Genomic DNA, 10171 nt, shown 5'->3' on the forward strand with positions numbered 1-10171 from the left:
TTCATTACAACTCGAGTTAGCAAGGATAAGGATTTGTTCTATCTACGCTACTCTGCCTCCTCGGACTAACCAGGGGTACCCCCTCCTCGGAGGCCTCGTTCTCTCTTACTTTCTAGGTTGCAGTCTGGAACCGGTACTCACTCCTCGAGGGCCCTCATTCCCGGACTTCTTCGGAATTCACTTCTGCCTGGAAGTCATCGCTGCCTACTACATCTGTGAGTTACCATCGTTCTCTCAGAGATTTCCCTGGAACCAGGTACTCGTTCCTCGAGGGCCTATACATTCCAGCTCCTGGGCTTCTATGAGACATTGTGTGAGTGTTACAATCAGGTCCAGTACATGAACTCTGCATACCCTGCCTACTCACTATATTTCAGTTTCTCTACAGCTCAGCCTCCAGGGATCGCTCTTCCAGTATCTGAGGGACTACAGCCCAGCCGGGCATTCCAGCTCATTACTGCCACCTCTGGTGGTTCAGTATACTGTCTAATAAAAGAACCAGTGTGTGTCTGTCTCCTAACTCTGAGCCTGACCAGTGGTCCCTCTCAGGATCTTCCCCTGGGGGCGTGGTCATCTGCCAACGGTCCAAGGATCCACCCACAACTAAATAATAACAGATTGCTAACTCCGTGGATCCGGCACAACTTAATGCCTTGCAGGCCATACCGGGCCTGGCCCAGCGCATTGTGGAGCAGCAAGACACCTTGGAGAAACTTACTGCAGCATTTCATCAGCTACACACACAGAAGATTCAAGGCACAACCTCCAACCAAGAAGGTCAGTTACCGGAGATAACTTTGAAGACTGCTGTACCACTGGCAGCTCCAATCCGCTTTTCTGGAGAAATCCAGAAGACCCGGGGCTTTTTGAACCAGTGCTGCATGCACTTTGCCTTACAGCCGTCTCTATTTCCTACAGCTCTCTCCCAGACTACCTACATCCTTTCATACCTGGATGGTGGGGCCTTGTCTTGGGCATCTACCTTGTGGGAATGTAAAGACCCCATTTTGCAGGACATAGAAGGATTTATGGACTTGTTTAAATCTGTTTTCAATGACCCTGCTTGAACCTCTGTCGCCGGTTCTGCTTTGGTTGAATTGAAGCAAGGCAACAGACCATTGGCTGAATTTGCCATAGAGTTCAAAACTCTTGCGGCAGAACTCCGTTGGGACCCCAAATGTCTCAAGGCCCTCTTTTGCAGAGGCCTGGATACCCATTTAAAGGATGAGCTGGCTGTTCGTGAAACACCTGACTCGCTGGACGAATTAGTAGCCTTGGCCACTCGGATTTATCACCGACTCCGGGACAAGGTGAAGGAACTCCGGCCTAGGGTGTTACCCGAGTTGAAACAGGCCAGTGCTGTCTCTACACCTCGGATGGTTCCAGTAATCCCTGCTGCTGATACAGATGAACCTCTGCAACTTGGTCATGGACGCTTGACTTCCAAGGAGAGAAGATTTCGGAAGAAGCGCGGCCTTTGCATGTACTGTGGTCAGCCTGGCCACAATGTCTCTACATGCTCCTCTCATCCGAAAGCACTGACGGGCCAAAGTCCTACAGGAGGACTATTCTTAGAACTTACAGCGCCCTCTCTTACGCTCTCTCTCCCATTCTCCTTGACCTACGGACCAGTCATGGTTCAGACTCCTGCCCTGGTGGCTCGGGGGCAGGAGGCAACTTCATTCTCAGACATCTAGTGGAATATTTGAGGATCCCCCTCATCAAGTTCAAAAACCCACTACGATTATCCTCCATTCATGGAGAGCCCTTACCGGGAGATGTGACTTGCCAAACCGAATCAGTTACTCTCCGCACCAAAGCTCTTCATACGGAATCGCTCTCCTTCTTCGTACTGGAAAAGGCTGTGCACCCTATCGTCCTGGGGTTACCCTGGTTGCAAGTACACCAACCCCAATTTGACTGGGCATCTCTGAATCTCTCCCACTGAGGCCCAGAATGTCATGGGAAATGCCTTAAGGAGATATCACCTATTATTGGCATGCCTGCAACTCCAGCAGTACCGGGACTTCCGCTCCAGTACACCCCCTTCAGGGATATCTTCTCCAAAGAAGTAGTTGATATTCTTCCTCCACAGGAGCCCTATGACTGTGCCATACGACAGAAGTCTAAAGCTGAGCCTCCGAAAGGATAAGTGCAAGGTGATACATATAGGGAAAAATAACCCATGCTATAATTACACGATGTTGGGTTCCACATTAGGTGCTACAACCCAAGAAAGAGATCTAGGTGTCATAGTGGATAACACATTGAAATCGTCGGTTCAGTGTGCTGCGGCAGTCAAAAAAGCAAACAGAATGTTGGGAATTATTAGAAAAGGAATGATGAATAAAACGGAAAATGTCATAATGCTTCAGTATCGCTCCATGGTGAGACCGCACCTTGAATACTGTGTACAATTCTGGTCGCCGCATCTCAGATATAATTGCGATGGAGAAGGTACAGAGAAGGGCTACCAAAATGATAAGGGGAATGGAACAGCTCCCCTATGAGGAAAGACTAAAGAAGTTAGGACTTTTCAGCTTGGAGAAGAGACGACTGAGGGGGGATGTGATAGAGATGTTTAAAATCATGAGAGGTCTAGAACGGGTAGATGTGAATCGGTTATTTACTCTTTCGGATAGTAGAAAGACTAGGGGGCACTCCATGAAGTTAGCATGAGGCACATTTAAAACTAATCGGAGAAAGTTCTTTTTTACTCAACGCACAATTAAATTCTGGAATTTGTTGCCAGAGAATGTGGTTCGTGCAGTTAGTATAGCTGTGTTTAAAAAAGGATTGGATAAGTTCTTGGAGGAGAAGTCCATTACCTGCTATTAAGTTCACTTAGAGAATAGCCACTGCCATTAGCAATGGTTACATGGAATAGACTTAGTTTTTGGGTACTTGCCAGGTTCTTATGACCCGAGATCACTTGCAGGATGGATGACTCTCCAGGGGAGATCCTGCAGTCTATAGTGAAGAAGAGACCCCAATTTGTGCTCCTGTTTTATAATGAATTAGCTCCTACATATGCATAACCTGGCTTTTAAAAACAGCATGGGAGAGGGGCTCAGAAGTACCCCATGATCCATTACCACCACCACAAGAGAACACCCAAGCCATCACTCTATGCCTCTCCCACAGCCTAGCAGACAAGCTTCAGCATACTGAAAGTCACTGCACAAAAGAGGGTCTTCCTGCATGCTGCCTAGTAGCCTGAGTCAAATCTGTTTCTTCTCCAGGGATCAGACAAGTCCTCTTATCTCAGCAGGCTATGGAACCCCAGACCTGTGTCCCCCATCAATAGAGGCAGCCTCCATGAACTCCTGTCTCGTTCTTGGCTCTGTACCACAGACATCTCCCATGGTGAGACTGATGTTAAACTTCAAACATTATGGGTCTAGTTAGCTAAGTTTATTAATAACTTGCTAAGCAAGTCAAGGTTATTCAGATGTGTATTGCTCTGACTTCACCTATAATATGCTAAGCTTTAATCGTTATAAGTATATGCTGTTAAGGATTGTAATAAGTTTATTATCTAAGAAGCATAAGTTGTTTTATTCTAAGTGGTAAATCTGAAAGATATGAGAATAAAAAGGTCTATTGTAAGATAAACAGTTGTCCTTTCCTGGGCTTCCCAGATCACATATAAAGGTAGCACTGTCCGCCCTCCCCCCCCCCCCCCCCCCTTTCCCCCTGAAAGAGAGAGAGAGACAAGGGGGATGAAAGTGGGCTGTAACCCACAGGCTACAGTATACCCTTAGAATTCCTTACAGTTCTGACTGAGTTGGACTGCTAAAGCAGTAGGTGTAAACTGCCAGGTGAAAAAAAAAATATGATAGCAGAAAATGACTACATGGCCTCTCTATGCTGCCCATGGTGTAATGCCATAGACCCCAGTTGATCTATGGATTGTCTCTCACTTCTTTATAACTATGAAATCCTCTTAAACTATGCTTTCTTGAGTTCCATTACTGCTTTTGTCTCCACCATCTCCACTGAAAGACAGTTCCATACAACAATCACCCATTCCCTGAAGAAATATATAAGCCTTCCTGCCTAAAACCAGAAGGATTTGGAGAGACCAAGAAATCATATCATACCCTCTTCAACATGCAAGTTATGAGGACCACCCCCCTGGTTTTGCATGATCAGAATTGGGGAAGATCACAACTTGAAAGGAAATCAGATGTCTTGGCCAAAAAGCTAAAAAGGAACATGAGAAATATAGTCTCTCAGTCCCTCCTGAGTTTTATTAAGGTTTTCACTACTAGATGTTATTGGAAGATACAAATGCAGAAGTCCTATCTTGTCCTGCTGCTTCTGGTCTCTTCCTTGAACAGAAGACAGATACATTCCCATTCAAAACAGATTTACCTAGGGTAGACCCCACTCAAAGATGATACTGGTTGAGGTTCAGGTATTATTTAGGGGATCCATGCAATGACAAAGTCCTTTTCTGCCAAGTATGTGGCTTAGAGTTATCCCATGAGAGTTGCCTTACTTACAGACCTTGACAGTCTTCCAAACACAGAAGAGATCTTGTTCCTCCCTGTTTGTTGAGGTAGTACTTGACTACCTGATTGCTTGAACAATGGCAATTTTGTTATCATCTGATTTATGAAAGCTTTTAATGTTTAGTACTGCCTTTAGCTCCAGAAGGTTGATGTGTAGCATCTTTTCACCAGGAAGCCCCTTGAGGTGAGCTGGCCAGTCCAATTTGGAAGGGTCTGCGGTGAGAATGTTTCTAACTTGGGCTGCTGAGGTCACATTGGAGGAACTTCACACCCAAGATCCCTGCTGAAAGATGCTACACATCAATCTTCTGGAGATAAGAGCAGTTCTGGAAGGGAAGTTTCACAGTCAAATTGAAATGGGATATCCAACAAGACAGGAAGTCGCTGTAGTAAAGATGCTCTCTTGGAGTCTGAGTATTTGGGTCCACGGGGTTTGTTTCATAAGGAGAGGTTTTAGCAAAGGAATACTTTCCTTCTGGGAAACATTCCATTTGCATACTATCATTGAATAGGCATGTTTAAATATTTCCCCAAAGGTAAAAGTTATTTTTATTTTGTGTTTGATTACAATATATCAGGAGATATTTACATTATCTTTTGCTCATGTGGACTTGCTTACATTGGTAAAACTAAGAGCACTTCAGGTACAACCTATAGAATACTGAAACTGTCTGAAATGTAGATGAATAGAAGTATCCTTGATGTTTTAATGTTTTGAGATGAACCATCAATTAGGGACTGGAAATTTTCAATTATGGATCTTATTCACCCCTCTCTGCAAGAAGGAAATATTGATCACACATTGTTACAATTCAAGCAGCAATGGATTTATCAACAATGTCTCCAGTTCAGTTGAACACAGAAATGATTGAATTGTCTTTTTGAGAAGTGGGCTTATTAGGGAAGGCTAAGTTTTATTTTTATTGTATGTCACAGAAAGGGTTTTTGTGCCATTTGACAGCTTAATGGTGATGTTGGAACAGATGGCAAATAGCCCAGTTGTTTGGATATTTTCAATGGATCCACAGCCTTTACTGTAATTTACTCTGATTGTACATATCTCACTCAGGTTATAGCGACTCACTTTGTATGTAAATAACCATCATGGTCTTCCCCTTGCTTGGAAATTTATGCCCTCCTTACATGGTTACTTATTTTGCATTGATAGCTCAGACTCAATTCCCCTTTTTCCGTGTTTTTTTTGTAAAGCCTCTTGCTGCATTATGCTATCTGTAAACCGATGTGATGTTCCCAATGTTATGGCATTCAATATTCCATTACTGTTTTTGTCTCCAACAACTCCACTGAAAGGCCATTTGATGCATCAATCACCTACCCATTCCTTGAAGAAATATATAAGACATCCTGACTAAAACCAGAAGGATTTTATAGAGTATTGACATGGAGCTGAAATATTTGTGACTTTCTATGAGATTTAATGGTGATGTCAATCTCCTGCAGCATAGTTTGAATGGACCAATTGGCATACAACAAAAAGGAGTTTCCTGACTGGATAATGCAAATCATATTTTTAAGTGTTCCTTTGTTTCTCAGGCTTTAAGAAAATGTGTTACAAGATGTAATAGCCAGAAAAATTAATATTTGTGTTTCTTGCAGCTTTTTATGAAGAGGATTTCATATATACTGAGCCCTTGAAGCAAGCATAGATATGCTGAAACATCCCTAGTGTTGAGCTGAATGAAAATTGCTCTGATAGATAAGTATGCACTTCCAGACTGAACACTTTTTGATATGAACCTTTTTTCATAAAAAAAAATTAGTATGTAAGTATACTTAGTGCAATTGCTTTTTTAGCAGTTGTGCATATAGGGACTAATTTTCAAAAGGATTTACACATGTAAATATAACTACTATTGTAGCAATTTTCAAAAGCCATTTACTCGAGTAAAGTGCACTTATGTGGGCAAATCCTATAGACAATTCAATAGCATATATTGTAGCAATTTTCAAAAGCCCACTTACTCAAGTAAAGTGAATTAACCACGCGTAAAACCTATTTTAAACATGTAAATGCTTTTGAAAATCAGGCCCTTAGCATATAGCAAAATTGCTTACCTTGTAATAGGTGTTATCCCAGGACAGCAGGATGTAGTCCTCACATATGGGTGACATCAATAATGGAGCCCTATGTACGGAAAACTTCTCTCAAAGTTTCTATGAAACTTTTGAATGGCACTGGAGTGCCTACTGAGCATGCCCAGCATGCTATGATATTCCCTGCCACAGGGGTCTCTCCTCAGTCTTGTATTGTAGCAATGAGCGTTAGCCAAAAATAAAATAATAAATGTATGAGGCCCAACTCCGCGGGGTGGCGGGTGGGTTTCGTGAGGACTACATCCTGCTGTCCTGGGATAACACCTATTACAAGGTAAGCAATTTTGCTTTATCCCAGGACAAGCAGGATGCTAGTCCTCACATATGGGTGATTAGCAAGCTAGAGGCTGATTCATTTTGTGCTGAAATGACCGTAAGGTATTGTTATTGAAATGAATCAGTCGAAATCACAGCAGGTTGGATGTAGAAGGAGTTGGGATTACACTGGAAACAAGTTCTTTAAGACGGATTGTCCATAGGCTGAATCTTGTCTTCCCTCTTTGTCTAAGCAGTAGTGAGCTGCAAAGGTGTGAAGAGAACTCCATGTTGCTGCTTTACAAATGTCCAGAATAGGTACAGAGCGAAGGTGTGCTACTGAAGTTGACATCGCTCTGACTGAGTGTGCTTTTACTCGCCCTTGAAGAGTAAGGCCTGCTTTTTCATAACAAAATTGTATGCAATCTGCTAGCCAGTTTGACAGAGTATGCTTACCCACTGCTTTACCTGGCTTGTTTGGATCATAGGATACAAACAGTTGACTGGATTTTCTTTGGGCTGTAGTGCGGTGTAAATAGAAGGAGAGCGCACGCTTACAGTCCAAGGTATGTAGGGCTCTTTCACCTTGATGGGAATGAGGCCTAGGAAAGAATGTAGGTAAAACTATTGATTGATTTAAGTGAAATTCTGTAACAACCTTAGGAAGGAACTTTGGATGTGTCCGGAGGACTACCCTGTCATGTAAGAACTTCGTAAAAGGCTCGTATGTGACTAGTGCTTGCAATTCACTGACCCTTCTGGCCGAAGTGATGGCTATAAGAAATACCGTTTTCCACGTAAGGTATTTAAGGTCACAAGTACTTATGGGCTCAAAGGGAGAACGCATAAGTCTAGTGAGTACTACGTTCAGATCCCATTGTATACTCGGGGAATGAACTGGAGGTTTAATATGAGCTAGGCCTCTCATGAATTTAGTGACGAGAGGCTGTGTAGAGATAGGAGCGTCGTCCAGCTTATTATGGTAAGCTGAGATTGCACTTAAGTGTACCCTTACCGATGATGTCTTAAGACCAGAGTCTGAAAGATGGTAAAGGTAATCTAGTAGTGATGTAGTGGGGCAAGTGAAAGGATTTAAATCCTGCTGAGTGCACCACAGCGTAAACCGTTTCCATTTGTAGGAATAATTCTTTCTAGTGGAAGGTTTACGTGCAGCTATAAGTACTTGAGATATAGGGGATGGAAGGTTGAATTGCTGTAATATTAAGCTTTCAACATCCATGCTGTCAGGGACAGGGATTGAAGGTTGGGATGGCGCAACTGACCCTGTTCCTGAGTTATGAGATTGGGAGCTACTCCCAGGCGAATTGGATCCCTGACTGAAAGATCCAGTAGTGTGGGGAACCATACTTGTCGAGGCCAATATGGGGCTATGAGTATCATAGTCCCCTTGTCCTGTTTTAGCTTCACTAGTGTTTTGGTTATGAGCGGTATCGGAGGATACGCGTATAACAGGCCTGAGCTCCAATGGCGAGCAAATGCGTCCTTTGGCAGGCTGTTCTGCTGTCGGAGTAGAGAGCAGTAATTGTTCACTTTGTAGTTGAGCTGGGATGCAAAGAGATCTATCGTCGGTTGGCCCCAGCGCTGGAAGATTTTGGATGCTATTGTTGGATCCAAGGACCACTTGTGCGGTTGGAACTGACGACTGAGGCGATCCGCCACTGTGTTGTGGATGCCCGCTAGGTAGGTGGCCCGTAAAAGAATTGCATGTGTCAGGGCCCAGTCCCAGATCTGTGCTGCTTCTTGACAAAGGAGGTACGATCCTGTTCCTCCTTGTTTGTTGATGTACCACATTGCAACTGTGTTGTCCGTCTGGATTAAGACAGTCTTGTGTGATAGGCAGTCTTTGAATGCATGCAGCGCATAACGTATAGCTCGAAGCTCTAGGAAGTTTATCTGAAAAGTAGCTTCGAGTCGTGTCCACTTGCCCTGTGTCTTTAGATGACCAATATGTGCTCCCCAGCCTAAGGTGGATGCATCTGTAGTCAACGTCACTTGTGGCACTGGCTGCTGAAAAGGTAGACCTTTGAGCAGGTTGGGCATTAGCGTCCACCAGAGAAGTGCGGCTTTGAGCTCTGGTGTGATATAAACAGGAGTGGACATTGGTTGAGTGGCTTGTATCCACTGTGTTTTGAGTGTCCATTGTAGAAGTCGCATGGTCAGTCTGGCCATGGGAGTTACATGAACCGTGGAAGCCATGTGCCCTAGAAGAATGAGGCACTGGTGAGCCGTCACCTTGAATCGGTTGCGGAGCTGGTGAGTTAAGAGGACAAGTGTCTGAGCACGGTCTTTTGGTAGAAAGGCGGTCGCTAGTGTAGTGTTTAGCTCTGCACCTATAAACTGTAGTAGATGAGTTGGTGACAGATGGGATTTCTGGTAATTGATGAGAAATCCCAAGGAATGAAGGACTTGGATGGTGAGCTTGAGGGACGCGACGGCACCTTCTTTTGAATGACTTTTGATGAGCCAATCGTCTAGATAAGGAAACACGTGCACGTTTTGTTTGTGTAGGTGTGCCACTGCTGCAGCCATGCATTTTGTGAACACTCTGGGTGCTGATGCTAGTCCGAATGGCAGCACCCTGTATTGAAAATGCTGATCTAGTACTTGAAACCGCAGGTACTGGCGATGCGGAGGGTAGATGGGGATGTGAGCGTAGGCATCTTGAAGATCCAGAGAGCAGAGCCAATCTCCCCTTTGAAGAAGAGGCAGAATGGAGCCTAGGGATACCATTCTGAATTTTTCTTTCTTGAGAAATTTGTTGAGATTCCTGAGGTCTAGGATAGGACGAAGGCCTCCTGTTTTCTTTGGAATGAGGAAATATCGGGAGTAGAATCCTCTGCCCTTCTGAGGACCAGGAACTGGTTCTATGGCCCTGATTCTCAGAAGGGTGGATAATTCTGTTTGAAGAATTATGGAGTGTTGATTTATTGAATGAGAGTGAAGTGGTGGATTCTCCATAGGGGTAGTTGAGAAATCCAACCTGTAACCGTGGGTCGTGATGGATAACACCCACTGGTCGGTGGTGATGGAGGCCCAATTGCTAAGAAAATGTTGAATGCGGCCTCCTACAGGTGTTTCGGGGAACGGATTTATGCTGCTGCTCTCTGGGGTTGTTCAGAAACCAGACGTGGCCGTTGTTTGTGGAGGCGGCTGAGGCCTCTGCTGCCTTTGCCTAGGCTGCTGGCGCTGTGTTGGACGGCTAGGCCTCTGTCTACCTGCTGGGGGGTAGTATCTTCGTTGGCGATAATAAGGCCTTCGAGTGT

The sequence above is a fragment of the Rhinatrema bivittatum genome, chromosome 6, assembly GCF_901001135.1.
Source record: "Rhinatrema bivittatum chromosome 6, aRhiBiv1.1, whole genome shotgun sequence".
Taxonomy (NCBI): domain Eukaryota; kingdom Metazoa; phylum Chordata; class Amphibia; order Gymnophiona; family Rhinatrematidae; genus Rhinatrema; species Rhinatrema bivittatum.